Source organism: Nothobranchius furzeri, chromosome 10 (assembly GCF_043380555.1).
Source record: "Nothobranchius furzeri strain GRZ-AD chromosome 10, NfurGRZ-RIMD1, whole genome shotgun sequence".
In the NCBI taxonomy this organism is placed as follows: Eukaryota; Metazoa; Chordata; class Actinopteri; order Cyprinodontiformes; family Nothobranchiidae; genus Nothobranchius; species Nothobranchius furzeri.
Window position 1 is genome coordinate 58,647,549 of NC_091750.1, and position 24,178 is coordinate 58,671,726.

Here is a 24,178-nt window from a genome sequence, read left to right on the forward strand (position 1 = left end):
CTTGCATTGCTTTACCAATAAGACTAATATATTTTTCTACAAGCTCTAGATATTTGCTTAGCAAAAACGTTTATCCAGTTCTTTTCTTCACTTACATCAGGCGCTGTGGCTTAGTTGGTCAAAGTGCCTGTCTAGTAAACAGGAGATCCTGGGTTCAAATCCCAGCAGTGCCTTTGTGTTTATTACAATTTAACAGACAGCTAGAGGAAAGCAGAATAAGCTCGGTGCCTAGACAGGCATATTTCGAAGGTGCTAAATAAAGCGCAGGTAAATGACATGTCTGCTATATGTAATGACAAAAATTGATCGAGAAGTACTACATTATTTTCTATAGCTAGAATATCAAGATTAATTACTCTTTCTCAAATATCAAGATTTTCGCATAAGAAACGCCTAATGCAGTCCCATATGTCTTTCAAAACAGGTGCTGTAGCTTAGTGGCCAAAGTGCCTGTCTTGTAAACAGGAGATCCTGGGTTCAAATCCCAGCAGTGCCTCTGAGTCTTTTCTGACTCAGTAGTTGTGTGGAAACACAATGATTCCAGGAAGTAAACAATCAAATAGTTTACATGACAGTTGATGTACAGATGATATGCTCTTCTGGGACATGTCTTAACTAAATCTTATTGAGAAGTACTACAATAGCTTGAATTGCTTTAGCAATAAGACTAATATAATTTTCTACAAGCTCTAGATATTTACTTAGCAAAAACGTTTATCCAGTTCTTTTCTTCATTTACATAAGGCGCTGTGGCTTAGTTGGTCAAAGTGCCCGTCTAGTAACCAGGAGATCCTGGGTTCAATTCCCAGCAGTACCTCTGAGTTGTGTTTGACACAATAGTTTTTTGGCAACACAATGATTCCGGGAAGCAAACAATCAAATAGTTTACATGACAGTTGATGTACAGATGATATGCTCTCGTGGGACATGTCCTAATTCAATCTTATTGAGAAGTACTACAGTAGCCTGCATTGCTTTACCAATAAGACTAATATAATTTTCTACAAGCTCTAGATATTTGCTTAGCAAAAACGTTTATCCAGTTCTTTTCTTCATTTACATCAGGCGCTGTGGCTTAGTTGGTTAAAGTGCCTGTCTAGTAAACAGGAGAACCTGGGTTCAAATCCCAGCAGTGCCTCTGAGTTGTGTTTGACGAAATAGTTGTTTGGAAACACATTGATTCCGGGAAGTAAACAATCAAATAGTTTACATGACAGTTGATGGACAGATGATATGCTTTTCTGGGACATGTCTTAACTAAATCTTATTGAGAAGTACTACAGTAGCTTGCATTGCTTTACCAATAAGACTAATATATTTTTCTACAAGCTCTAGATATTTGCTTAGCAAAAACGTTTATCCAGTTCTTTTCTTCACTTACATCAGGCGCTGTGGCTTAGTTGGTTAAAGTGCCTGTCTAGTAAACAGGAGAACCTGGGTTTAAATCCCAGCAGTGCCTCTGAGTTGTGTTTGACGCAATAGTTGTTTGGAAACACAATGATTACGGGAAGTAAACAATCAAAAAGTTTACATGACATTTTATGTACAGATGATATGCTCTTTTGGGACATGTCTTAACTAAATCTTATTGAGAAGTACTACAGTAGCTTGCATTGCTTTACCAATAAGACTAATATAATTTTCTACAAGCTCTAGATATTTGCTTAGTAAAAACGTTTATCCAGTTATTTTCTTCATTTACATCAGGCGCTGTGGCTTAGTTGGTCAAAGTGCCTGTCTAGTAAACAGGAGATCCTTGGTTCAAATCCCAGCAGTGCCTCTGAGTTGTGTTTGACTCAGTAGTTGTTTGGAAACACAATGATTCCGGGAAGTAAACAATCAAATAGTTTACATGACAGTTGATGTACAGATGATATGCTCTTGTGGAACATGTCCTAATTCAATCTTATTGAGGAGTACTACAGTAGCCTGCATTGCTTTACCAATAAGACTAATATAATTTTCTACAAGCTCTAGATATTTGCTTAGCAAAAACGTTTATCCAGTTCTTTTCTTCACTTACATCAGGCGCCGTGGATAAGTGGGTCAAAGTGCCTGTCTAGTAAACAGGAGATCCTGGGTTCAAATCCCAGCAGAGTCTCTGTGTTTATTAAAATACAACAGATAGCTAAGGGAAAGCAGAATATGCTCGGTGCCTAGACAGGCATATTTCGACGGTGCTAAAAAAGCACAGGTAAACGACAAGTCTGCTACATAAAATGACAAAAATTCATTGCGAAGTATTACATTAATTTCCTATAGCTAGAATATCAAGATAAATTACTCTTTCTCAAATATCAAGATCATCGCATAAGAAAAGCCTAATGCAGTCTCATTGGTTTTTCAAAGTAGGCGCTGTAGCTTAGTGGTCAAAGCGCCTGTCTTGTAAACAGGAGATCCTGGGTTCAAATCCCAGCAGTGCCTCTGAGTTGTTTCTGACTCAGTAGTTGTGTGGAAACACAATGATTACGGGAAGTAAACAATCAAATAGTTTACATGACAGTTGATGTACAGATGATATGCTCTTCTGGGACATGTCTTAACTAAATCTTATTGAGAAGTACTACAATAGCTTGAATTGCTTTAGCAATAACACTAATATAATTTTCTACAAGCTCTAGATATTTACTTAGCAAAAACGTTTATCCAGTTCTTTTCTTCATTTACATAAGGCGCTGTGGCTTAGTTGGTCAAAGTGCCCATCTAGTAACCAGGAGATCCTGGGTTCAAATCCCAGCAGTACCTCTGAGTTGTGTTTGACACAATAGTTTTTTGGCAACACAATGATTCCGGGAAGCAAACAATCAAATAGTTTACATGACAGTTGATGTACAGATGATATGCTCTCGTGGGACATGTCCTAATTCAATCTTATTGAGAAGTACTACAGTAGCCTGCATTGCTTTACCAATAAGACTAATATAATTTTCTACAAGCTCTAGATATTTGCTTAGCAAAAACGTTCATCCAGTTCTTTTCTTCATTTACAGCAGGCGCTGTGGCTTAGTTGGTCAAAGTGCCTGTCTAGTAAACAGGTGATCCTGGGTTCAAATCCCAGCAGTGCCTCTGAGTTGTGTTTGACCCAATAGTTGTTTGGAAACACAATGATTCTGGGAAGTAAACAATCAAATAGTTTACATGACAGTTGATGTACAGATGATATGCTCTTCTGGGACCTGTCTTAACTAAATCTTATTGAGAAGTACTACAGTAGCTTGCATTGCTTTACCAATAAGACTAATATAATTTTCTACAAGCTCTAGATATTTGCTTAGCAAAAACGTTTATCCAGTTCTTTTCTTCACTTACATCAGGCGCTGTGGCTTAGTTGGTTAAAGTGCCTGTCTAGTAAACAGGAGAACCTCGGTTCAAATCCCAGCAGTGCCTCTGAGTTGTGTTTGACGAAATAGTTGTTTGGAAACACATTGATTCCGGGAAGTAAACAATCAAATAGTTTACATGACAGTTGATGGACAGATGATATGCTTTTCTGGGACATGTCTTAACTAAATCTTATTGAGAAGTACTACAGTAGCTTGCATTGCTTTACCAATAAGACTAATATATTTTTCTACAAGCTCTAGATATTTGCTTAGCAAAAACGTTTATCCAGTTCTTTTCTTCACTTACATCAGGCGCTGTGGCTTAGTTGGTTAAAGTGCCTGTCTAGTAAACAGGAGAACCTGGGTTTAAATCCCAGCAGTGCCTCTGAGTTGTGTTTGACGCAATAGTTGTTTGGAAACACAATGATTACGGGAAGTAAACAATCAAAAAGTTTACATGACATTTTATGTACAGATGATATGCTCTTCTGGGACATGTCTTAAATAAATCTTATTGAGAAGTACTACAGTAGCTTGCATTGCTTTACCAATAAGACTAATATAATTTTCTACAAGCTCTAGATATTTGCTTAGTAAAAATGTTTATCCAGTTATTTTCTTCATTTACATCAGGCGCTGTGGCTTAGTTGGTCAAAGTGCCTGTCTAGTAAACAGGAGATCCTTGGTTCAAATCCCAGCAGTGCCTCTGAGTTGTGTTTGACTCAGTAGTTGTTTGGAAACACAATGATTCCGGGAAGTAAACAATCAAATAGTTTACATGACAGTTGATGTACAGATGATATGCTCTTGTGGAACATGTCCTAATTCAATCTTATTGAGGAGTACTACAGTAGCCTGCATTGCTTTACCAATAAGACTAATATAATTTTCTACAAGCTCTAGATATTTGCTTAGCAAAAACGTTTATCCAGTTCTTTTCTTCACTTACATCAGGCGCTGTGGATAAGTGGGTCAAAGTGCCTGTCTAGTAAACAGGAGATCCTGGGTTCAAATCCCAGCAGAGTCTCTGTGTTTATTAAAATACAACAGATAGCTAAGGGAAAGCAGAATATGCTCGGTGCCTAGACAGGCATATTTCGACGGTGCTAAAAAAGCACAGGTAAACGACAAGTCTGCTACATAAAATGACAAAAATTCATTGCGAAGTATTACATTAATTTCCTATAGCTAGAATATCAAGATAAATTACTCTTTCTCAAATATCAAGATCATCGCATAAGAAAAGCCTAATGCAGTGTCATTGGTTTCTCAAAACAGGCACTGTAGCTTAGTGGCCAAAGCACCTGTCTTGTAAACAGGAGATCCTGGGTTCAAATCCCACCAGTGCCTCTGAGTCTTTTCTGACTCAGTAGTTGTGTGGAAACACAATGATTGCAGGAAGTAAACAATCAAATAGTTTACATGACAGTTGATGTACAGATGATATGCTCTTCTGGGACATGTCTTAACTAAATCTTATTGAGAAGTACTACAATAGCTTGAATTGCTTTAGCAATAAGACTAATATAATTTTCTACAAGCTCTAGATATTTGCTTAGCAAAAACGTTTATCCAGTTCTTTTCTTCATTTACAGCAGGCGCTGTGGCTTAGTTGGTCAAAGTGCCTGTCCAGTAAACAGGAGATCCTGGGTTCAAATCCCAGCAGTGCCTTTGTGTTTATTACAATAAAACAGATAGCTAGAGGAAAGCAGATGATATGCTCTTCTGGGACATGTCTTAACTAAATCTTATTGAGAAGTACTACAGTGGCTTGCATTGCTTTACCAATAAGACTAATATATTTTTCTACAAGCTCTAGATATTTGCTTAGCAAAAACGTTTATCCAGTTCTTTTCGTCACTTACATCAGGCGCTGTGGCTTAGTTGGTCAAAGTGCCTGTCTAGTAAACAGGAGATCCTGGGTTCAAATCCCAGCAGTGCCTCTGAGTTGTGTTTGACGCAATAGTTGTGTGGAAACACAATGATTCCGGGATGTAAACAATGAAATTGTTAACATGACAGTTGATGTACAGATGATATGCTCTTATGGGACATGTCTTAATTAAATCTTATTGAGAAGTACTACAGTAGCCTGCATTGCTTTTCCAATAAGACTAATCTAATTTTCTACAAGCTCTAGATAATTGCTTAGCAAAAACTTTTATCCAGTTCTTTTCTTCATTTAGTTGTGTGGAAACACAATGATTCCGGGAAGTAAACAATCAAATAGTTTACATGACATTTTATGTACAGATGATATGCTCTTCTGGGACATGTCTTAACTAAATCTTATTGAGAAGTACTACAGTAGCTTGCATTGCTTTATCAATAAGACTAATATATTTTTCTAAAAGCTCTAGATATTTGCTTAGCAAAAACGTTTATCCAGTTCTTTTCTTCACTTACATCAGGCGCTGTAGCTTAGTGGCCAAAGCGCCTGAATTGTAAACAGGAGATCCTGGGTTAAAATCCCAGCAGTGCCTCTGAGTTGTTTCTGACTCAGTAGTTGTGTGGAAACACAATGATTCCGGTAAGCAAACAATCAAATAGTTTACATGACATTTGATGTACAGATGATATGCTCTTCTGGGACATGTCTTAATTAAATCTTATTGAGAAGTACTACAGTAGCTTGCATTGGTTTACCAATAAGACCAATATATTTTTCTACAAGCTCTAGATATTTGCTTAGCAAAAACGTTTATCCAGTTCTTTTCGTCACTTACATCAGGCGCTGTGGCTTAGTTGGTCAAAGTGCCTGTCTAGTAAACAGGAGATCCTGGGTTCAAATCCCAGCAGTGCCTCTGAGTTGTTTTTGACTCAGTAGTTGTGTGGAAACACAATGATTCCAGGAAGTAAACAATCAAATAGTTTACATGACATTTGATGTACAGATGATATGCTCTTCTGGGACATGTCTTAACTAAATCTTATTGAGAAGTACTACAGTAGCTTGCATTGCTTTACCAATAAGACTAATATATTTTTCTACAAGCTCTAGATATTTGCTTAGCAAAAACGTTTATCCAGTTCTTTTCGTCACTTACATCAGGCGCTGTGGCTTAGTTGGTCAAAGTGCCTGTCTAGTAAACAGGAGATCCTGGGTTCAAATCCCAGCAGTGCCTCTGAGTTGTGTTTGACGCAATAGTTGTGTGGAAACACAATGATTCTGGGATGTAAACAATCAAATTGTTAACATGACAGTTGATGTACAGATGATATGCTCTTATGGGACATGTCTTAATTAAATCTTATTGAGAAGTACTACAGTAGCCTGCATTGCTTTTCCAATAAGACTAATCTAATTTTCTACAAGCTCTAGATAATTGCTTAGCAAAAACGTTTATCCAGTTCTTTTCTTCATTTACAGCAGGCGCTGTTGCTTAGTTGGTCAAAGTTTCTGTCTAGTAAGCAGGAGATCATGGGTTCAAATCCCAACAGTGCCTTTGTGTTTATTAAAATTCAACAGATAGCTAAGGGTAAGCAGAATAAGCTCGGTGCCTAGACAGTTATATTTTGATGGTGCTAAATAAAGCACAGGTAAACGACAAGTCTGCTACATGTAATGACAAAAATTCACTGAGAAGTACTACATTAATTTCTATAGCTAGAATATCAAGATAAATTACTCCTTCTCAAATATCAAGATTTTCGCATAAGAAAAGCCTAATGCAGTCCCATATGTCTTTCAAAACAGGCGCTGTAGCTTAGTGGCCAAAGCGCCTTTCTTGTAAACAGGAGATCCTGGATTCAAATCCCAGCAGTGTCTCTGAGTTGTTTCTGACTCCGTAGTTGTGTGGAAACACAATGATTACGGGAAGTAAACAATCAAAAAGTTTACATGACATTTTATGTACAGATGATATGCTCTTCTGGGACATGTCTTAACTAAATCTTATTGAGAAGTACTACAGTAGCTTGCATTGCTTTACCAATAAGACTAATATAATTTTCTACAAGCTCTAGATATTTGCTTAGCAAAAACGTTTATCCAGTTCTTTTCTTCACTTACATCAGGCGCTGTGGATAAGTGGGTCAAAGTGCCTGTCTAGTAAACAGGAGATCCTGGGTTCAAATCCCAGCAGAGTCTCTGTGTTTATTAAAATACAACAGATAGCTAAGGGAAAGCAGAATATGCTCGGTGCCTAGACAGGCATATTTCGACGGTGCTAAAAAAGCACAGGTAAACGACAAGTCTGCTACATAAAATGACAAAAATTCATTGCGAAGTATTACATTAATTTCCTATAGCTAGAATATCAAGATAAATTACTCTTTCTCAAATATCAAGATCATCGCATAAGAAAAGCCTAATGCAGTGTCATTGGTTTCTCAAAACAGGCACTGTAGCTTAGTGGCCAAAGCGCCTGTCTCGTAAACAGGAGATCCTGGGTTCAAATCCCACCAGTGCCTCTGAGTCTTTTCTGACTCAGTAGTTGTGTGGAAACACAATGATTGCAGGAAGTAAACAATCAAATAGTTTACATGACAGTTGATGTACAGATGATATGCTCTTCTGGGACATGTCTTAATTAAATCTTATTGAGAAGTACTACAGTAGGCTGCATTGCTTTTCCAATAAGACTAATCTAATTTTCTACAAGCTCTAGATAATTGCTTAGCAAAAACGTTTATCCAGTTCTTTTCTTCATTTAGTTGTGTGGAAACACAATGATTCCGGGAAGTAAAGAATCAAATAGTTTACATGACATTTGATGGACAGATGATATGCTCTTCTGGGACATGTCTTAACTAAATCTTATTGAGAAGTACTACAATAGCTTGTATTGCTTTAGCAATAAGACTAATATAATTGTCTACAAGCTCTAGATATTTGCTTAGCAAAAACGTTTATCCAGTTCTTTTCTTCATTTACATAAGGCGCTGTGGCTTAGTTGGTCAAAGTGCCCGTCTAGTAACCAGGAGATCCTGGGTTCAAATCCCAGCAGTGCCTTTGTGTTTATTACAATATAACAGATAGCTAGAGGAAAGCAGAATAAGCTCGGTGCCTAGACAGGCATATTTCGACAGTGCTAAATAAAGCACAGGTAAATGACATGTCTGCTACATGTAATGACAAAAATTGATTGAGAAGTACTACATTATTTTCTATAGCTAGAATATCAAGATTAATTACTCTTTCTCAAATATCAAGATTTTCGCATAAGAAACGCCTAATGCAGTCCCATATGTCTTTCAAAACAGGCGCTGTAGCTTAGTGGCCAAAGTGCCTGTCTTGTAAACAGGAGATCCTGGGTTCAAATCCCAGCAGTGCTTCTGAGTTGTTTCTGACTCGGTAGTTGTGTGGAAACACAATGATTCTGGGAAGTAAACAATCAAGTAGTTTACATGACATTTGATGTACAGATGATATGCTCTTCTGGGACATGTCTTAACTAAATCTTATTGAGAAGTACTACAGTGGCTTGCATTGCTTTACCAATAAGACTAATATATTTTTCTACAAGGTCTCGATATTTGCTTAGCAAAAACGTTTATCCAGTTCTTTTCATCACTTACATCAGACGCTGTGGCTTAGTTGGTCAAAGTGCCTGTCTAGTAAACAGGAGATCCTGGGTTCAAATCCCAGCAGAGTCTCTATGTTTATTAAAATACAACAGATAGCTAAGGGAAAGCAGAATAACCTCGGTGCCTAGACAGTCATATTTCGACGGTGCTAAATAAAGCACAGGTAAACGACAAGTCTGCTACATAAAATGACAAAAATTCATTGAGAAGTACTACATTAATTTCCTATAGCTAGAATATCAAGATAAATTACTCTTTCTCAAATATCAAGATCATCGCATAAGAAAAGCCTAATGTAGTGTCATTGGTCTCTCAAAACAGGCGCTGTAGCTTAGTGGCCAAAGCACCTGTCTTTTAAACAGGAGATCCTGGTTTCAAATCCCAGCAGTGCCTCTGAGTCTTTTCTGACTCGGTAGTTGTGTGGAAACACAATGATTCTGGGAAGTAAACAATCAAGTAGTTTACATGACATTTGATGTACAGATGATATGCTCTTCTGGGTCATGTCTTAACTAAATCTTATTGAGAAGTACTACAGTGGCTTGCATTGCTTTACCAATAAGACTAATATATTTTTCTACAAGCTCTAGATATTTGCTTAGCAAAAACGTTTATCCAGTTCTTTTCTTCATTTACATCAGGCGCTGTGGCTTAGTTGGTCAAAGTGCTTGTCTAGTAAACAGGAGATCCTGGGTTCAAATCCCAGCAGTGCCTTTGTGTTTATTACAATATAACAGATAGCTAGAGGAAAGCAGAATAAGCTCGGTGCCTAGACAGGCATATTTCGACGGTGCTAAATAAAGCACAGGTAAATGACATGTCTGCTACATGTAATGACAAAAATTGATCGAGAAGTACTACCTTATTTTCTATAGCTAGAATATCAAGATTAATTACTCTTTCTCAAATATCAAGATTTTCGCATAAGAAACGCCTAATGCAGTCCCATATGTCTTTCAAAACAGGCGCTGTAGCTTAGTGGCCAAAGCGCCTGTCTTGTAAACAAGAGATCCTGGGTCCAAATCCCAGCAGTGCCTCTGAGTTCTTTCTGACTCACTAGTTGTATGGAACTACAGTGATTCCAGGAAGTAAACAATCAAATAGTTTACATGACAGTTGATGTACAGATGATTTGCTCTTCTGGGACATGTCTTAACTAAATCTTATTGAGAAGTACTACAGTGGCTTGCATTGCTTTACCAATAAGACTAATATATTTTTCTACAAGCTCTAGATATTTGCTTAGCAAAAACGTTTATCCAGTTCTTTTCGTCACTTACATCAGGCGCTGTGGCTTAGTTGGTCAAAGTGCCTGTCTAGTAAACAGGAGATCCTGGGTTCAAATCCCAGCAGAGCCTCTGAGTTGTGTTTGACGCAATAGTTGTGTGGAAACACAATGATTCCGGGATGTAAACAATGAAATTGTTTACATGACAGTTGATGTACAGATGATATGCTCTTATGGGACATGTCTTAATTAAATCTTATTGAGAAGTACTATAGTAGCCTGCATTGCTTTTCCAATAAGACTAATCTAATTTTCTACAAGCTCTAGATAATTGCTTAGCAAAAACGTTTATCCAGTTCTTTTCTTCATTTAGTTGTGTGGAAACACAATGATTCCGGGAAGTAAACAATCAAATAGTTTACATGACATTTTATGTACAGATGATATGCTCTTCTGGGACATGTCTTAACTAAATCTTATTGAGAAGTACTACAGTAGCTTGCATTGCTTTATCAATAAGACTAATATATTTTTCTACAAGCTCTAGATATTTGCTTAGCAAAAACGTTTATCCAGTTCTTTTCTTCACTTACATCAGGCGCTGTAGCTTAGTGGCCAAAGCGCCTGTCTTGTAAACTGGAGATCCTGGGTTCAAATCCCAGCAGTGCCTCTGAGTTGTTTCTGACTCAGTAGTTGTGTGGAAACACAATGATTCCGGTAAGCAAACAATCAAATAGTTTACATGACATTTGATGTACAGATGATATGCTCTTCTGGGACATGTCTTAACTAAATCTTATTGAGAAGTACTACAGTAGCTTGCATTGGTTTACCAATAAGACTAATATATTTTTCTACAAGCTCTAGATATTTGCTTAGCAAAAACGTTTATCCAGTTCTTTTCGTCACTTACATCAGGCGCTGTGGCTTAGTTGGTCAAAGTGCCTGTCTAGTAAACAGGAGATCCTGGGTTCAAATCCCAGCAGTGCCTCTGAGTTGTGTTTGACGCAATAGTTGTGTGGAAACACAATGATTCCGGAAAGTAAAAAATGAAATTGTTAACATGACGTTTGATGTACAGATGATATGTTCTTATGGGACATGTCTTAATTAAATCTTATTGAGAAGTACTACAGTAGCCTGCATTGCTTTACCAATAAGACTAATATAATTTTCTACAAGCTCTAGATATTTGCTTAGCAAAAACGTTTATCCAGTTCTTTTCTTCATTTACATCAGGCGCTGTGGCTTAGTTGGTCAAAGTTTCTGTCTAGTAAGCAGGAGATCATGGGTTCAAATCCCAGCAGTGCCTTTGTGTTTATTAAAATTCAACAGATAGCTAAGGGTAAGCAGAATAAGCTCGGTGCCTAGACAGCTATATTTTGATAGTGCTAAATAAGCACAGGTAAACGACAAGTCTGCTACACGTAATGACAAAAAATCATTGAGAAGTACTACATTAATTTCTATAGCTACAATATCAAGATAAATTACTCCTTCTCAAATATCAAGATTTTCGCATAAGAAAAGCCTAATAAAGACCCATATGTCTTTCAAAGCAGGCACTGTAGCTTAGTGGCCAAAGCGCCTTTCTCGTAAACAGGAGATCCTGGATTCTAATCCCAGCAGTGCCTCTGAGTTGTTTCTGACTCAGTAGTTGTCTGGAATCACAATGATTACGGGAAGTAAACAATCAAAAAGTTTACATGACATTTGATGTACAGATGATATGCTCTTCTGGGGCATGTCTTAACTAAATCTTATTGAGAAGTACTACAGTAGCTTGCATTGGTTTACCAATAAGACTAATATATTTTTCTACAAGCTCTAGATATTTGCTTAGCAAAAACGTTTATCCAGTTCTTTTCGTCACTTACATCAGGCGCTGTGGCTTAGTTGGTCAAAGTGCCTGTCTAGTAAACAGGAGATCCTGGGTTCAAATCCCAGCAGTGCCTCTGAGTTGTGTTTGACACAATAGTTGTTTGGAAACACAATGATTCCGGGAAGTAAAGAATCAAATAGTTTACATGACATTTGATGGACAGATGATATGCTCTTCTGGGACATGTCTTAACTAAATCTTATTGAGAAGTACTACAATAGCTTGTATTGCTTTAGCAATAAGACTAATATAATTGTCTACAAGCTCTAGATATTTGCTTAGCAAAAACGTTTATCCAGTTCTTTTCTTCATTTACATAAGGCGCTGTGGCTTAGTTGGTCAAAGTGCCCGTCTAGTAACCAGGAGATCCTGGGTTCAAATCCCAGCAGTGCCTTTGTGTTTATTACAATATAACAGATAGCTAGAGGAAAGCAGAATAAGCTCGGTGCCTAGACAGGCATATTTCGACAGTGCTAAATAAAGCACAGGTAAATGACATGTCTGCTACATGTAATGACAAAAAATGATTGAGAAGTACTACATTATTTTCTATAGCTAGAATATCAAGATTAATTACTCTTTCTCAAATATCAAGATTTTCGCATAAGAAACGCCTAATGCAGTCCCATATGTCTTTCAAAACAGGCGCTGTAGCTTAGTGGCCAAAGCGCCTGTCTTGTAAACAGGAGATCCTGGGTTCAAATCCCAGCAGTGCCTCTGAGTTGTTTCTGACTCGGTAGTTGTGTGGAAACACAATGATTCTGGGAAGTAAACAATCAAATAGTTTACATGACATTTGATGTACAGATGATATTCTCTTCTGGGACATGTCTTAACTAAATCTTATTGAGAAGTACTACAGTGGCTTGCATTGCTTTACCAATAAGACTAATATATTTTTCTACAAGCTCTCGATATTTGCTTAGCAAAAACGTTTATCCAGTTCTTTTCATCACTTACATCAGGCGCTGTGGCTTATTTGGTCAAAGTGCCTGTCTAGCAAACAGGAGATCCTGGGTTCAAATCCCAGCAGTGCCTCTGAGTTGTGTTTGACGCAATAGTTGTGTGGAAACACAATGATTCCGGGATGTAAACAATGAAATTGTTAACATGACAGTTGATGTACAGATGATATGCTCTTATGGGACATGTCTTAATTAAATCTTATTGAGAAGTACTACAGTAGCCTGCATTGCTTTTCCAATAAGACTAATCTAATTTTCTACAAGCTCTAGATAATTGCTTAGCAAAAACGTTTATCCAGTTCTTTTCTTCATTTAGTTGTGTGGAAACACAATGATTCCGGGAAGTAAACAATCAAATAGTTTACATGACATTTTATGTACAGATGATATGCTCTTCTGGGACATGTCTTAACTAAATCTTATTGAGAAGTACTACAGTAGCTTGCATTGCTTTATCAATAAGACTAATATATTTTTCTACAAGCTCTAGATATTTGCTTAGCAAAAAGGTTTATCCAGTTCTTTTCTTCACTTACATCAGGCGCTGTAGCTTAGTGGCCAAAGCGCCTGTCTTGTAAACAGGAGATCCTGGGTTCAAATCCCAGCAGTGCCTCTGAGTTGTTTCTGACTCAGTAGTTGTGTGGAAACACAATGATTCCGGTAAGCAAACAATCAAATAGTTTACATGACTTTTGATGTACAGATGATATGCTCTTCTGGGACATGTCTTAACTAAATCTTATTGAGAAGTACTACAGTAGCTTGCATTGGTTTACCAATAAGACTAATATATTTTTCTACAAGCTCTAGATATTTGCTTAGCAAAAACGTTTATCCAGTTCTTTTTGTCACTTACATCAGGCGCTGTGGCTTAGTTGGTCAAAGTGCCTGTCTAGTAAACAGGAGATCCTGGGTTCAAATCCCAGCAGTGCCTCTGAGTTGTGTTTGACGCAATAGTTGTGTGGAAACACAATGATTCCGGAATGTAAACAATGAAATTGTTAACATGACATTTGATGTACAGATGATATGCTCTTATGGGACATGTCTTAATTAAATCTTATTTAGAAGTACTACAGTAGCCTGCATTGCTTTACCAATAAGACTAATATAATTTTCTACAAGCTCTAGATATTTTCTTAGCAAAAACGTTTATCCAGTTCTTTTCTTCATTTACATCAGGCGCTGTGGCTTAGTTGGTCAAAGTTTCTGTCTAGTAAGCAGGAGATCATGGGTTCAAATCCCAGCAGTGCCTTTGTGTTTATTAAAATTCAACAGATAGCTAAGGGTAAGCAGAATAAGCTCGGTGCCTAGACAGCTATATTTTGATAGTCCTAAATAAGCACAGGTAAACGACAAGTCTGCTACACGTAATGACAAAAAATCATTGAGAAGTACTACATTAATTTCTATAGCTACAATATCAAGATAAATTACTCCTTCTCAAATATCAAGATTTTCGCATGAGAAAAGCCTAATAAAGACCCATATGTCTTTCAAAGCAGGCACTGTAGCTTAGTGGCCAAAGCGCCTTTCTCGTAAACAGGAGATCCTGGATTCTAATCCCAGCAGTGCCTCTGAGTTGTTTCTGACTCAGTAGTTGTCTGGAATCACAATGATTACGGGAAGTAAACAATCAAAAAGTTTACATGACATTTGATGTACAGATGATATGCTCTTCTGTGACATGTCTTAACTAAATCTTATTGAGAAGTACTACAGTAGCTTGCATTGCTTTACCAATAAGACTAATATAATTTTCTACAAGCTCTAGATATTTGCTTAGCAAAAATGTTTATCCAGTTATTTTCTTCATTTACATTAGGCGCTGTGGCTTAGTTGGTCAAAGTGCCTGTCTAGTAAACAGGAGATCCTGGGTTCAAATCCCAGCAGTGCCTCTGAGTTGTGTTTGACACAATAGTTGTTTGGAAACACAATGATTCCGGGAAGTAAAGAATCAAATAGTTTACATGACATTTGATGGACAGATGATATGCTCTTCTGGGACATGTCTTAACTAAATCTTATTGAGAAGTACTACAATAGCTTGTATTGCTTTAGCAATAAGACTAATATAATTGTCTACAAGCTCTAGATATTTGCTTAGCAAAAACGTTTATCCAGTTCTTTTCTTCATTTACATAAGGCGCTGTGGCTTAGTTGGTCAAAGTGCCCGTCTAGTAACCAGGAGATCCTGGGTTCAAATCCCAGCAGTGCCTTTGTGTTTATTACAATATAACAGATAGCTAGAGGAAAGCAGAATAAGCTCGGTGCCTAGACAGGCATATTTCGACAGTGCTAAATAAAGCACAGGTAAATGACATGTCTGCTACATGTAATGACAAAAATTGATTGAGAAGTACTACATTATTTTCTATAGCTAGAATATCAAGATTAATTACTCTTTCTCAAATATCAAGATTTTCGCATAAGAAACACCTAATGCAGTCCCATATGTCTTTCAAAACAGGCGCTGTAGCTTAGTGGCCAAAGCGCCTGTCTTGTAAACAAGAGATCCTGGGTCCAAATCCCAGCAGTGCCTCTGAGTTCTTTCTGACTCACTAGTTGTATGGAACTACAGTGATTCCAGGAAGTAAACAATCAAATAGTTTACATGACAGTTGATGTACAGATGATATGCTCTTCTGGGACATGTCTTAACTAAATCTTATTGAGAAGTACTACAGTGGCTTGCATTGCTTTACCAATAAGACTAATATATTTTTCTACAAGCTCTAGATATTTGCTTAGCAAAAACGTTTATCCAGTTCTTTTCGTCACTTACATCAGGCGCTGTGGCTTAGTTGGTCAAAGTGCCTGTCTAGTAAACAGGAGATCCTGGGTTGAAATCCCAGCAGAGCCTCTGAGTTGTGTTTGACGCAATAGTTGTGTGGAAACACAATGATTCCGGGATGTAAACAATGAAATTGTTAACATGACAGTTGATGTACAGATGATATGCTCTTATGGGACATGTCTTAATTAAATCTTATTGAGAAGTACTATAGTAGCCTGCATTGCTTTTCCAATAAGACTAATCTAATTTTCTACAAGCTCTAGATAATTGCTTAGCAAAAACGTTTATCCAGTTCTTTTCTTCATTTAGTTGTGTGGAAACACAATGATTCCGGGAAGTAAACAATCAAATAGTTTACATGACATTTTATGTACAGATGATATGCTCTTCTGGGACATGTCTTAACTAAATCTTATTGAGAAGTACTACAGTAGCTTGCATTGCTTTATCAATAAGACTAATATATTTTTCTACAAGCTCTAGATATTTGCTTAGCAAAAACGTTTATCCAGTTCTTTTCTTCACTTACATCAGGCGCTGTAGCTTAGTGGCCAAAGCGCCTGTCTTGTAAACAGGAGATCCTGGGTTCAAATCCCAGCAGTGCCTATGAGTTGTTTCTGACTCAGTAGTTGTGTGGAAACACAATGATTCCGGTAAGCAAACAATCAAATAGTTTACATGACATTTGATGTACAGATGATATGCTCTTCTGGGACATGTTTTAACTAAATCTTATTGAGAAGTACTACAGTAGCTTGCATTGGTTTACCAATAAGACTAATATATTTTTCTACAAGCTCTAGATATTTGCTTAGCAAAAACGTTTATCCAGTTCTTTTCGTCACTTAGATCAGGCGCTGTGGCTTAGTTGGTCAAAGTGCCTGTCTAGTAAACAGGAGATCCTGGGTTCAAATCCCAGCAGTGCCTCTGAGTTGTGTTTGACGCAATAGTTGTGTGGAAACACAATGATTCCGGAATGTAAACAATGAAATTGTTAACATGACATTTGATGTACAGATGATATGCTCTTATGGGACATGTCTTAATTAAATCTTATTGAGAAGTACTACAGTAGCCTGCATTGCTTTACCAATAAGACTAATATAATTTTCTACAAGCTCTAGATATTTGCTTAGCAAAAACGTTTATCCAGTTCTTTTCTTCATTTACATCAGGCGCTGTGGCTTAGTTGGTCAAAGTTTCTGTCTAGTAAGCAGGAGATCATGGGTTCAAATCACAGCAGTGCCTTTGTGTTTATTAAAATTCAACAGATAGCTAAGGGTAAGCAGAATAAGCTCGGTGCCTAGACAGCTATATTTTGATAGTGCTAAATAAGCACAGGTAAACGACAAGTCTGCTACACGTAATGACAAAAAATCATTGAGAAGTACTACATTAATTTCTATAGCTACAATATCAAGATAAATTACTCCTTCTCAAATATCAAGATTTTCGCATAAGAAAAGCCTAATAAAGATCCATATGTCTTTCAAAGCAGGCACTGTAGCTTAGTGGCCAAAGCGCCTTTCTCGTAAACAGGAGATCCTGGATTCTAATCCCAGCAGTGCCTCTGAGTTGTTTCTGACTCAGTAGTTGTCTGGAATCACAATGATTACGGGAAGTAAACAATCAAAAAGTTTACATGACATTTGATGTACAGATGATATGCTCTTCTGGGGCATGTCTTAACTAAATCTTATTGAGAAGTACTACAGTAGCTTGCATTGCTTTACCAATAAGACTAATATAATTTTCTACAAGCTCTAGATATTTGCTTATCAAAAATGTTTATCCAGTTCTTTTCTTCATTTACATTAGGCGCTGTGGCTTAGTTGGTCAAAGTGCCTGTCTAGTAAACAGGAGATCCTGGGTTCAAATCCCAGCAGTGCCTCTGAGTTGTGTTTGACACAATAGTTGTTTGGAAACACAATGATTCTGGGAAGTAAAGAATCAAATAGTTTACATGACATTTGATGGACAGATGATATGCTCTTCTGGGACATGTCTTAACTAAATCTTATTGAGAAGTACTACAATAGCTTGTATTGCTTTAGCAATAAGACTAATATAATTGTCTACAAGCTCTAGATATTTGCTTAGCAAAAACGTTTATCCAGTTCTTTTCTTCATTTACATAAGGCGCTGTGGCTTAGTTGGTCAAAGTGCCCGTCTAGTAACCAGGAGATCCTGGGTTCAAATCCCAGCAGTGCCTTTGTGTTTATTACAATATAACAGATAGCTAGAGGAAAGCAGAATAAGCTCGGTGCCTAGACAGGCATATTTCGACAGTGCTAAATAAAGCACAGGTAAATGACATGTCTGCTACATGTAATGACAAAAAATGATTGAGAAGTACTACATTATTTTCTATAGCTAGAATATCAAGATTAATTACTCTTTCTCAAATATCAAGATTTTCGCATAAGAAACGCCTTATGCAGTCCCATATGTCTTTCAAAACAGGCGCTGTAGCTTAGTGGCCAAAGCGCCTGTCTTGTAAACAGGAGATCCTGGGTTCAAATCCCAGCAGTGCCTCTGAGTTGTTTCTGACTCGGTAGTTGTGTGGAAACACAATGATTCTGGGAAGTAAACAATCAAATAGTTTACATGACATTTGATGTACAGATGATATGCTCTTCTGGGACGTGTCTTAACTAAATCTTATTGAGAAGTACTACAGTGGCTTGCATTGCTTTACCAATAAGACTAATATATTTTTCTACAAGCTCTCGATATTTGCTTAGCAAAAACGTTTATCCAGTTCTTTTCATCACTTACATCAGGCGCTGTGGCTTAGTTGGTCAAAGTGCCTGTCTAGTAAACAGGAGATCCTGGGTTCAAATCCCAGCAGTGCCTCTGAGTTGTGTTTGACGCAATAGTTGTGTGGAAACACAATGATTCCGGGATGTAAACAATGAAATTGTTAACATGTCAGTTAATGTACAGATGATATGCTCTTATGGGACATGTCTTAATTAAATCTTATTGAGAAGTACTACAGTAGCCTGCATTGCTTTTCCAATAAGACTAATCTAATTTTCTACAAGCTCTAGATAATTGCTTAGCAAAAACGTTTATCCAGTTCTTTTCTTCATTTAGTTGTGTGGAAACACAATGATTCCGGGAAGTAAACAATCAAATAGTTTACATGACATTTTATGTACAGATGATATGCTCTTCTGGGACATGTCTTAACTAAATCTTATTGAGAAGTACTACAGTAGCTTGCATTGCTTTATCAATAAGACTAATATATTTTTCTACAAGCTCTAGATATTTGCTTAGCAAAAACATTTATCCAGTTCTTTTCTTCACTTACATCAGGCGCTGTAGCTTAGTGGCCAAAGCGCCTGTCTTGTAAACAGGAGATCCTGGGTTCAAATCCCAGCAGTGCCTCTGAGTTGTTTCTGACTCAGTAGTTGTGTGGAAACACAATGATTCCGGTAAGCAAACAATCAAATAGTTTACATGACTTTTGATGTACAGATGATATGCTCTTCTGGGACATGTCTTAACTAAATCTTATTGAGAAGTACTACAGTAGCTTGCATTGGTTTACCAATAAGACTAATATATTTTTCTACAAGCTCTAGATATTTGCTTAGCAAAAACGTTTATCCAGTTCTTTTCGTCACTTACATCAGGCGCTGTGGCTTAGTTGGTCAAAGTGCCTGTCTAGTAAACAGGAGATCCTGGGTTCAAATCCCAGCAGTGCCTCTGAGTTGTGTTTGACGCAATAGTTGTGTGAAAACACAATGATTCCGGAATGTAAACAATGAAATTGTTAACATGACATTTGATGTACAGATGATATGCTCTTATGGGACATGTCTTAATTAAATCTTATTGAGAAGTACTACAGTAGCCTGCATTGCTTTACCAATAAGACTAATATAATTTTCTACAAGCTCTAGATATTTGCTTAGCAAAAACGTTTATCCAGTTCTTTTCTTCATTTACATCAGGCGCTGTGGCTTAGTTGGTCAAAGTTTCTGTCTAGTAAGCAGGAGATCATGGGTTCAAATCCCAGCAGTGCCTTTGTGTTTATTAAAATTCAACAGATAGCTAAGGGTAAGCAGAATAAGCTCGGTGCCTAGACAGCTATATTTTGATAGTCCTAAATAAGCACAGGTAAACGACAAGTCTGCTACACGTAATGACAAAAAATCATTGAGAAGTACTACATTAATTTCTATAGCTACAATATCAAGATAAATTACTCCTTCTCAAATATCAAGATTTTCGCATAAGAAAAGCCTAATAAAGACCCATATGTCTTTCAAAGCAGGCACTGTAGCTTAGTGGCCAAAGCGCCTTTCTCGTAAACAGGAGATCCTGGATTCTAATCCCAGCAGTGCCTCTGAGTTGTTTCTGACTCAGTAGTTGTCTGGAATCACAATGATTACGGGAAGTAAACAATCAAAAAGTTTACATGACATTTGATGTACAGATGATATGCTCTTCTGGGACATGTCTTAACTAAAACTTATTGAGAAGTACTACAGTAGCTTGCATTGCTTTACCAATAAGACTAATATAATTTTCTACAAGCTCTAGATATTTGCTTAGCAAAAATGTTTATCCAGTTATTTTCTTCATTTACATTAGGCGCTGTGGCTTAGTTGGTCAAAGTGCCTGTCTAGTAAACAGGAGATCCTGGGTTCAAATCCCAGCAGTGCCTCTGAGTTGTGTTTGACACAATAGTTGTTTGGAAACACAATGATTCCGGGAAGTAAAGAATCAAATAGTTTACATGACATTTGATGGACAGATGATATGCTCTTCTGGGACATGTCTTAACTAAATCTTATTGAGAAGTACTACAATAGCTTGTATTGCTTTAGCAATAAGACTAATATAATTGTCTACAAGCTCTAGATATTTGCTTAGCAAAAACGTTTATCCAGTTCTTTTCTTCATTTACATAAGGCGCTGTGGCTTAGTTGGTCAAAGTGCCCGTCTAGTAACCAGGAGATCCTGGGTTCAAATCCCAGCAGTGCCTTTGTGTTTATTACAATATAACAGATAGCTAGAGGAAAGCAGAATAAGCTCGGTGCCTAGACAGGCATATTTCGACAGTGCTAAATAAAGCACAGGTAAATGACATGTCTGCTACATGTAATGACAAAAATTGATTGAGAAGTACTACATTAGTTTCTATAGCTAGAATATCAAGATTAATTACTCTTTCTCAAATATCAAGATTTTCGCATAAGAAACGCCTAATGCAGTCCCATATGTCTTTCAAAACAGGCGCTGTAGCTTAGTGGCCAAAGTGCCTGTCTTGTAAACAGGAGATCCTGGGTTCAAATCCCAGCAGTGCTTCTGAGTTGTTTCTGACTCGGTAGATGTGTGGAAACACAATGATTCTGGGAAGTAAACAATCAAGTAGTTTACATGACATTTGATGTACAGATGATATGCTCTTCTGGGACATGTCTTAACTAAATCTTATTGAGAAGTACTACAGTGGCTTGCATTGCTTTACCAATAAGACTAATATATTTTTCTACAAGCTCTCGATATTTGCTTAGCAAAAACGTTTATCCAGTTCTTTTCATCACTTACATCAGGCGCTGTGGCTTAGTTGGTCAAAGTGCCTGTCTAGTAAACAGGAGATCCTGGGTTCAAATCCCAGCAGAGTTTCTATGTTTATTAAAATACAACAGATAGCTAAGGGAAAGCAGAATAACCTCGGTGCCTAGACAGTCATATTTCGATGGTGCTAAATAAAGCACAGGTAAACGACAAGTCTGCTACATAAAATGACAAAAATTCATTGAGAAGTACTACATTAATTTCCTATAGCTAGAATATCAAGATAAATTACTCTTTCTCAAATATCAAGATCATCGCATAAGAAAAGCCTAATGTAGTGTCATTGGTCTCTCAAAACAGGCGCTGTAGCTTAGTGGCCAAAGCACCTGTCTTGTAAACAGGAGATCCTGGGTTCAAATCCCAGCAGTGCCTCTGAGTCTTTTCTGACTCGGTAGTTGTGTGGAAACACAATGATTCTGGGAAGTAAACAATCAAGTAGTTTACATGACATTTGATGTACAGATGATACGCTCTTCTGGGACATGTCTTAACTAAATCTTATTGAGAAGTACTACAGTGGCTTGCATTGCTTTACCAATAAGACTGATATATTTTTCTACAAGCTCTAGATATTTGCTTAGCAAAAACGTTTATCCAGTTCTTTTCTTCATTTACATCAGGCGCTGTGGCTTAGTTGGTCAAAGTGCTTGTCTAGTAAACAGGAGATCCTGGGTTCGAACCCCAGCAGTGCCTCTGAGTTTATCAAAATACACCAGATAGCCAAGGGAAAGCAGAATAAGCTCGGTGCCTAGACAGGCATATTTCGACGGTGCTAAATAAAACACAGGTAAACAACATGTCTGCTACATGTAATGACAAAAATTGATTGAGAAGTACTACATTAATTTCTATAGCTAGAATATCAAGATAAATTACTCTTTCTTAAATATCAAGATTTTCGCATAAGAAAAGCCTGATGAAGTATCACTTCAATACAGGCGCTGTAGCTTAGTGGGCAAAGCGCCTGTCTCGTAAACAGGAGAACCTGGGTTCAAATCCCAGCAGTGCCTCTGAGTTGTGTTTGACGCAATAGTTGTTTGGAAACACAATGATTCCGGGAAGTAAACATTCAAATAGTTTACATGACAGTTGATGGACAGATGATATGCTCTTCTGGGACATGTCTTAACTAAATCTTATTGAGAAGTACTACAGTAGCTTGAATTACTTTAGCAATAAGACTAATATAATTTTCTACAAGCTCTAGATATTTGCTTAGCAAAAACGTTTATCCAGTTCTTTTCTTCATTTACATCAGGCGCTGTGGCTTAGTTGGTCAAAGTGCCTGTCTAGTAAACAGGAGATCCTGGGTTCAAATCCCAGCAGTGCCTCTGAGTTGTGTTTGATGCAATAGTTGTTTGGAAACGCAATGATTCCGGGAAGTAAACAGTCAAATAGTTTACATGACAGTTGATGTACAGATGATATGCTCTTATGGGACATGTCCTGATTCAATCTTATTGAGAAGTACTACAGTAGCCTGCATTGCTTTACCAATAAGACTAATATAATATTCTACAAGCTCTAGATATTTGCTTAGCAAAAACGTTTATCCAGTTCTTTTCTTCTTTACAGCAGGCGCTGTGGCTTAGTTAGTCAAAGTGCCTGTCTAGTAAACAGGAGATCCTGGGTTCAAATCCCAGCAGTGCCTTTGGGTTTATTAAAATACAACAGATAGCTGAGGGAAAGCAAGCTAGAGGAAAGCAGAATAAGCTCTGTGCCTAGACAGGCATATTTCGACTGTGCAAAATAAAGAACAGGTAAACAACATGTCTGCTACATGTAATGACAAAAATTGATTGAGAAGTACTACATTATTTTCAATAGCTAGAATATCAAGATTAATTACTCTTTCTCAAATATCAAGACTTTCGCATAAGAAACGCCTAATGCAGTCCCACATGTCTTTCAAAACAGGCGCTGTAGCTTAGTGGCCAAAGCGCCTGTCTTGTAAACAGGAGATCCTGGGTTCAAAACCCAGCAGTGCCTCTGAGTTGTTTCTGACTCAGTAGTTGCGTGGAAACACAAAGATTTCGGCAAGTAAACAATCAAATAGTTTACATGACAGTTGAAGTACAGATTACATGCTCTTCTGGGGACATGTCTAAATTAAATCTTATTGAGAAGTACTACAGTAGCCTGCATTGCTTTACCAATAAGTCTAATATAATTTTCTACAAGCTCTACATATTTGCTAAGCAAAAACGTTTATCCAGTTCGTTTCTTCATTTTCATCGGGCGCTGTGGCTTAGTTGGTCAAAGTGCCTGTCTAGTAAACAGGAGATCCTGGGTTCAAATCCCAGCAGTGCCTCTGAGTTTATCAAAACACACCAGGTAGCCAATGGAAAGCAGAATAAGCTCGGTGCCTAGACAGGCATATGTCAACGGTGCTAAATAAAGCACAGGTAAACGACATGTCTGTTATATGTAATGACAAAAATTGATTGAGAAGTACTACATTAATTCCTATAGCTAGAATATCAAGATAAATTACTCTTTCTCAAATATCAAGATTTTCGCATGAGAAAAGCCTAATGCAGTCTCATTGGTCTTTCAAAACAGGCGCTGTAGCTTAGTGGCCAAAGCGCCTGTCTTGTAAACAGGAGATCCTGTGTTCAAATCCCACCAGTGCCTCTGAGTTGTTTCTGACTCAGTAGTTTTGTGGAAACACAATGAATCTGGGAACTTATCAATCAAATAGTTTACATGACAGTTGATGTACAGATGATATGCTCTTCTGGGACATGTCTTAACTAAATCTTATTGAGAAGTACTACAGTAGCTTGAATTGCTTTAGCAATAAGACTAATATAATTTTCTTCAAGCTCTAGATATTTGCTTAGCAAAAACGTTTAT

At 37.4% G+C, this 24,178-nt stretch overlaps 42 non-coding genes across 42 annotated transcripts; all 42 read left to right on the forward strand.

Moving 5' to 3' along the window:
* The first annotated feature begins 99 nt into the window (after positions 1 to 99).
* Positions 100 to 173, forward strand: trnat-agu (transfer RNA threonine (anticodon AGU)). The gene has a single exon. It is a non-coding gene; the product is annotated as a tRNA-Thr (tRNA).
* Positions 174 to 423: 250 nt separating this feature from the next.
* trnat-ugu (transfer RNA threonine (anticodon UGU)) lies at positions 424 to 496 on the forward strand. Its single transcript has one exon. It is a non-coding gene; the product is annotated as a tRNA-Thr (tRNA).
* Positions 497 to 1,064: 568 nt separating this feature from the next.
* trnat-agu (transfer RNA threonine (anticodon AGU)) lies at positions 1,065 to 1,138 on the forward strand. Its single transcript has one exon. It is a non-coding gene; the product is annotated as a tRNA-Thr (tRNA).
* Positions 1,139 to 1,385: 247 nt separating this feature from the next.
* Positions 1,386 to 1,459, forward strand: trnat-agu (transfer RNA threonine (anticodon AGU)). The gene has a single exon. It is a non-coding gene; the product is annotated as a tRNA-Thr (tRNA).
* Positions 1,460 to 2,351: 892 nt separating this feature from the next.
* Positions 2,352 to 2,424, forward strand: trnat-ugu (transfer RNA threonine (anticodon UGU)). Its single transcript has one exon. It is a non-coding gene; the product is annotated as a tRNA-Thr (tRNA).
* A 568-nt stretch (positions 2,425 to 2,992) lies between these two features.
* Positions 2,993 to 3,066, forward strand: trnat-agu (transfer RNA threonine (anticodon AGU)). Its single transcript has one exon. It is a non-coding gene; the product is annotated as a tRNA-Thr (tRNA).
* A 568-nt stretch (positions 3,067 to 3,634) lies between these two features.
* trnat-agu (transfer RNA threonine (anticodon AGU)) lies at positions 3,635 to 3,708 on the forward strand. The gene has a single exon. It is a non-coding gene; the product is annotated as a tRNA-Thr (tRNA).
* Positions 3,709 to 4,600: 892 nt separating this feature from the next.
* trnat-ugu (transfer RNA threonine (anticodon UGU)) lies at positions 4,601 to 4,673 on the forward strand. Its single transcript has one exon. It is a non-coding gene; the product is annotated as a tRNA-Thr (tRNA).
* A 247-nt stretch (positions 4,674 to 4,920) lies between these two features.
* trnat-agu (transfer RNA threonine (anticodon AGU)) lies at positions 4,921 to 4,994 on the forward strand. Its single transcript has one exon. It is a non-coding gene; the product is annotated as a tRNA-Thr (tRNA).
* Positions 4,995 to 5,192: 198 nt separating this feature from the next.
* trnat-agu (transfer RNA threonine (anticodon AGU)) lies at positions 5,193 to 5,266 on the forward strand. The gene has a single exon. It is a non-coding gene; the product is annotated as a tRNA-Thr (tRNA).
* Positions 5,267 to 6,053: 787 nt separating this feature from the next.
* trnat-agu (transfer RNA threonine (anticodon AGU)) lies at positions 6,054 to 6,127 on the forward strand. The gene has a single exon. It is a non-coding gene; the product is annotated as a tRNA-Thr (tRNA).
* Positions 6,128 to 6,374: 247 nt separating this feature from the next.
* trnat-agu (transfer RNA threonine (anticodon AGU)) lies at positions 6,375 to 6,448 on the forward strand. The gene has a single exon. It is a non-coding gene; the product is annotated as a tRNA-Thr (tRNA).
* Positions 6,449 to 7,663: 1,215 nt separating this feature from the next.
* On the forward strand, positions 7,664 to 7,736 carry trnat-cgu (transfer RNA threonine (anticodon CGU)). Its single transcript has one exon. It is a non-coding gene; the product is annotated as a tRNA-Thr (tRNA).
* A 791-nt stretch (positions 7,737 to 8,527) lies between these two features.
* On the forward strand, positions 8,528 to 8,600 carry trnat-ugu (transfer RNA threonine (anticodon UGU)). Its single transcript has one exon. It is a non-coding gene; the product is annotated as a tRNA-Thr (tRNA).
* Positions 8,601 to 9,492: 892 nt separating this feature from the next.
* On the forward strand, positions 9,493 to 9,566 carry trnat-agu (transfer RNA threonine (anticodon AGU)). Its single transcript has one exon. It is a non-coding gene; the product is annotated as a tRNA-Thr (tRNA).
* A 250-nt stretch (positions 9,567 to 9,816) lies between these two features.
* trnat-ugu (transfer RNA threonine (anticodon UGU)) lies at positions 9,817 to 9,889 on the forward strand. The gene has a single exon. It is a non-coding gene; the product is annotated as a tRNA-Thr (tRNA).
* Positions 9,890 to 10,136: 247 nt separating this feature from the next.
* On the forward strand, positions 10,137 to 10,210 carry trnat-agu (transfer RNA threonine (anticodon AGU)). The gene has a single exon. It is a non-coding gene; the product is annotated as a tRNA-Thr (tRNA).
* A 467-nt stretch (positions 10,211 to 10,677) lies between these two features.
* Positions 10,678 to 10,750, forward strand: trnat-ugu (transfer RNA threonine (anticodon UGU)). Its single transcript has one exon. It is a non-coding gene; the product is annotated as a tRNA-Thr (tRNA).
* Positions 10,751 to 10,997: 247 nt separating this feature from the next.
* Positions 10,998 to 11,071, forward strand: trnat-agu (transfer RNA threonine (anticodon AGU)). The gene has a single exon. It is a non-coding gene; the product is annotated as a tRNA-Thr (tRNA).
* An 890-nt stretch (positions 11,072 to 11,961) lies between these two features.
* Positions 11,962 to 12,035, forward strand: trnat-agu (transfer RNA threonine (anticodon AGU)). Its single transcript has one exon. It is a non-coding gene; the product is annotated as a tRNA-Thr (tRNA).
* Positions 12,036 to 12,606: 571 nt separating this feature from the next.
* trnat-ugu (transfer RNA threonine (anticodon UGU)) lies at positions 12,607 to 12,679 on the forward strand. Its single transcript has one exon. It is a non-coding gene; the product is annotated as a tRNA-Thr (tRNA).
* Positions 12,680 to 12,926: 247 nt separating this feature from the next.
* On the forward strand, positions 12,927 to 13,000 carry trnaa-agc (transfer RNA alanine (anticodon AGC)). Its single transcript has one exon. It is a non-coding gene; the product is annotated as a tRNA-Ala (tRNA).
* A 467-nt stretch (positions 13,001 to 13,467) lies between these two features.
* Positions 13,468 to 13,540, forward strand: trnat-ugu (transfer RNA threonine (anticodon UGU)). Its single transcript has one exon. It is a non-coding gene; the product is annotated as a tRNA-Thr (tRNA).
* A 247-nt stretch (positions 13,541 to 13,787) lies between these two features.
* On the forward strand, positions 13,788 to 13,861 carry trnat-agu (transfer RNA threonine (anticodon AGU)). The gene has a single exon. It is a non-coding gene; the product is annotated as a tRNA-Thr (tRNA).
* An 890-nt stretch (positions 13,862 to 14,751) lies between these two features.
* trnat-agu (transfer RNA threonine (anticodon AGU)) lies at positions 14,752 to 14,825 on the forward strand. Its single transcript has one exon. It is a non-coding gene; the product is annotated as a tRNA-Thr (tRNA).
* Positions 14,826 to 15,396: 571 nt separating this feature from the next.
* On the forward strand, positions 15,397 to 15,469 carry trnat-ugu (transfer RNA threonine (anticodon UGU)). Its single transcript has one exon. It is a non-coding gene; the product is annotated as a tRNA-Thr (tRNA).
* Positions 15,470 to 16,257: 788 nt separating this feature from the next.
* On the forward strand, positions 16,258 to 16,330 carry trnat-ugu (transfer RNA threonine (anticodon UGU)). The gene has a single exon. It is a non-coding gene; the product is annotated as a tRNA-Thr (tRNA).
* Positions 16,331 to 16,577: 247 nt separating this feature from the next.
* On the forward strand, positions 16,578 to 16,651 carry trnat-agu (transfer RNA threonine (anticodon AGU)). The gene has a single exon. It is a non-coding gene; the product is annotated as a tRNA-Thr (tRNA).
* Positions 16,652 to 17,541: 890 nt separating this feature from the next.
* Positions 17,542 to 17,615, forward strand: trnat-agu (transfer RNA threonine (anticodon AGU)). Its single transcript has one exon. It is a non-coding gene; the product is annotated as a tRNA-Thr (tRNA).
* Positions 17,616 to 18,186: 571 nt separating this feature from the next.
* On the forward strand, positions 18,187 to 18,259 carry trnat-ugu (transfer RNA threonine (anticodon UGU)). The gene has a single exon. It is a non-coding gene; the product is annotated as a tRNA-Thr (tRNA).
* Positions 18,260 to 18,506: 247 nt separating this feature from the next.
* trnat-agu (transfer RNA threonine (anticodon AGU)) lies at positions 18,507 to 18,580 on the forward strand. The gene has a single exon. It is a non-coding gene; the product is annotated as a tRNA-Thr (tRNA).
* A 467-nt stretch (positions 18,581 to 19,047) lies between these two features.
* On the forward strand, positions 19,048 to 19,120 carry trnat-ugu (transfer RNA threonine (anticodon UGU)). The gene has a single exon. It is a non-coding gene; the product is annotated as a tRNA-Thr (tRNA).
* A 247-nt stretch (positions 19,121 to 19,367) lies between these two features.
* trnat-agu (transfer RNA threonine (anticodon AGU)) lies at positions 19,368 to 19,441 on the forward strand. Its single transcript has one exon. It is a non-coding gene; the product is annotated as a tRNA-Thr (tRNA).
* An 890-nt stretch (positions 19,442 to 20,331) lies between these two features.
* On the forward strand, positions 20,332 to 20,405 carry trnat-agu (transfer RNA threonine (anticodon AGU)). The gene has a single exon. It is a non-coding gene; the product is annotated as a tRNA-Thr (tRNA).
* A 571-nt stretch (positions 20,406 to 20,976) lies between these two features.
* trnat-ugu (transfer RNA threonine (anticodon UGU)) lies at positions 20,977 to 21,049 on the forward strand. The gene has a single exon. It is a non-coding gene; the product is annotated as a tRNA-Thr (tRNA).
* A 572-nt stretch (positions 21,050 to 21,621) lies between these two features.
* On the forward strand, positions 21,622 to 21,694 carry trnat-ugu (transfer RNA threonine (anticodon UGU)). Its single transcript has one exon. It is a non-coding gene; the product is annotated as a tRNA-Thr (tRNA).
* Positions 21,695 to 21,941: 247 nt separating this feature from the next.
* trnat-agu (transfer RNA threonine (anticodon AGU)) lies at positions 21,942 to 22,015 on the forward strand. The gene has a single exon. It is a non-coding gene; the product is annotated as a tRNA-Thr (tRNA).
* A 244-nt stretch (positions 22,016 to 22,259) lies between these two features.
* On the forward strand, positions 22,260 to 22,332 carry trnat-cgu (transfer RNA threonine (anticodon CGU)). Its single transcript has one exon. It is a non-coding gene; the product is annotated as a tRNA-Thr (tRNA).
* A 247-nt stretch (positions 22,333 to 22,579) lies between these two features.
* Positions 22,580 to 22,653, forward strand: trnat-agu (transfer RNA threonine (anticodon AGU)). The gene has a single exon. It is a non-coding gene; the product is annotated as a tRNA-Thr (tRNA).
* A 585-nt stretch (positions 22,654 to 23,238) lies between these two features.
* Positions 23,239 to 23,311, forward strand: trnat-ugu (transfer RNA threonine (anticodon UGU)). The gene has a single exon. It is a non-coding gene; the product is annotated as a tRNA-Thr (tRNA).
* A 248-nt stretch (positions 23,312 to 23,559) lies between these two features.
* On the forward strand, positions 23,560 to 23,633 carry trnat-agu (transfer RNA threonine (anticodon AGU)). Its single transcript has one exon. It is a non-coding gene; the product is annotated as a tRNA-Thr (tRNA).
* Positions 23,634 to 23,883: 250 nt separating this feature from the next.
* trnat-ugu (transfer RNA threonine (anticodon UGU)) lies at positions 23,884 to 23,956 on the forward strand. The gene has a single exon. It is a non-coding gene; the product is annotated as a tRNA-Thr (tRNA).
* The last annotated feature ends 222 nt before the right edge of the window (positions 23,957 to 24,178 follow it).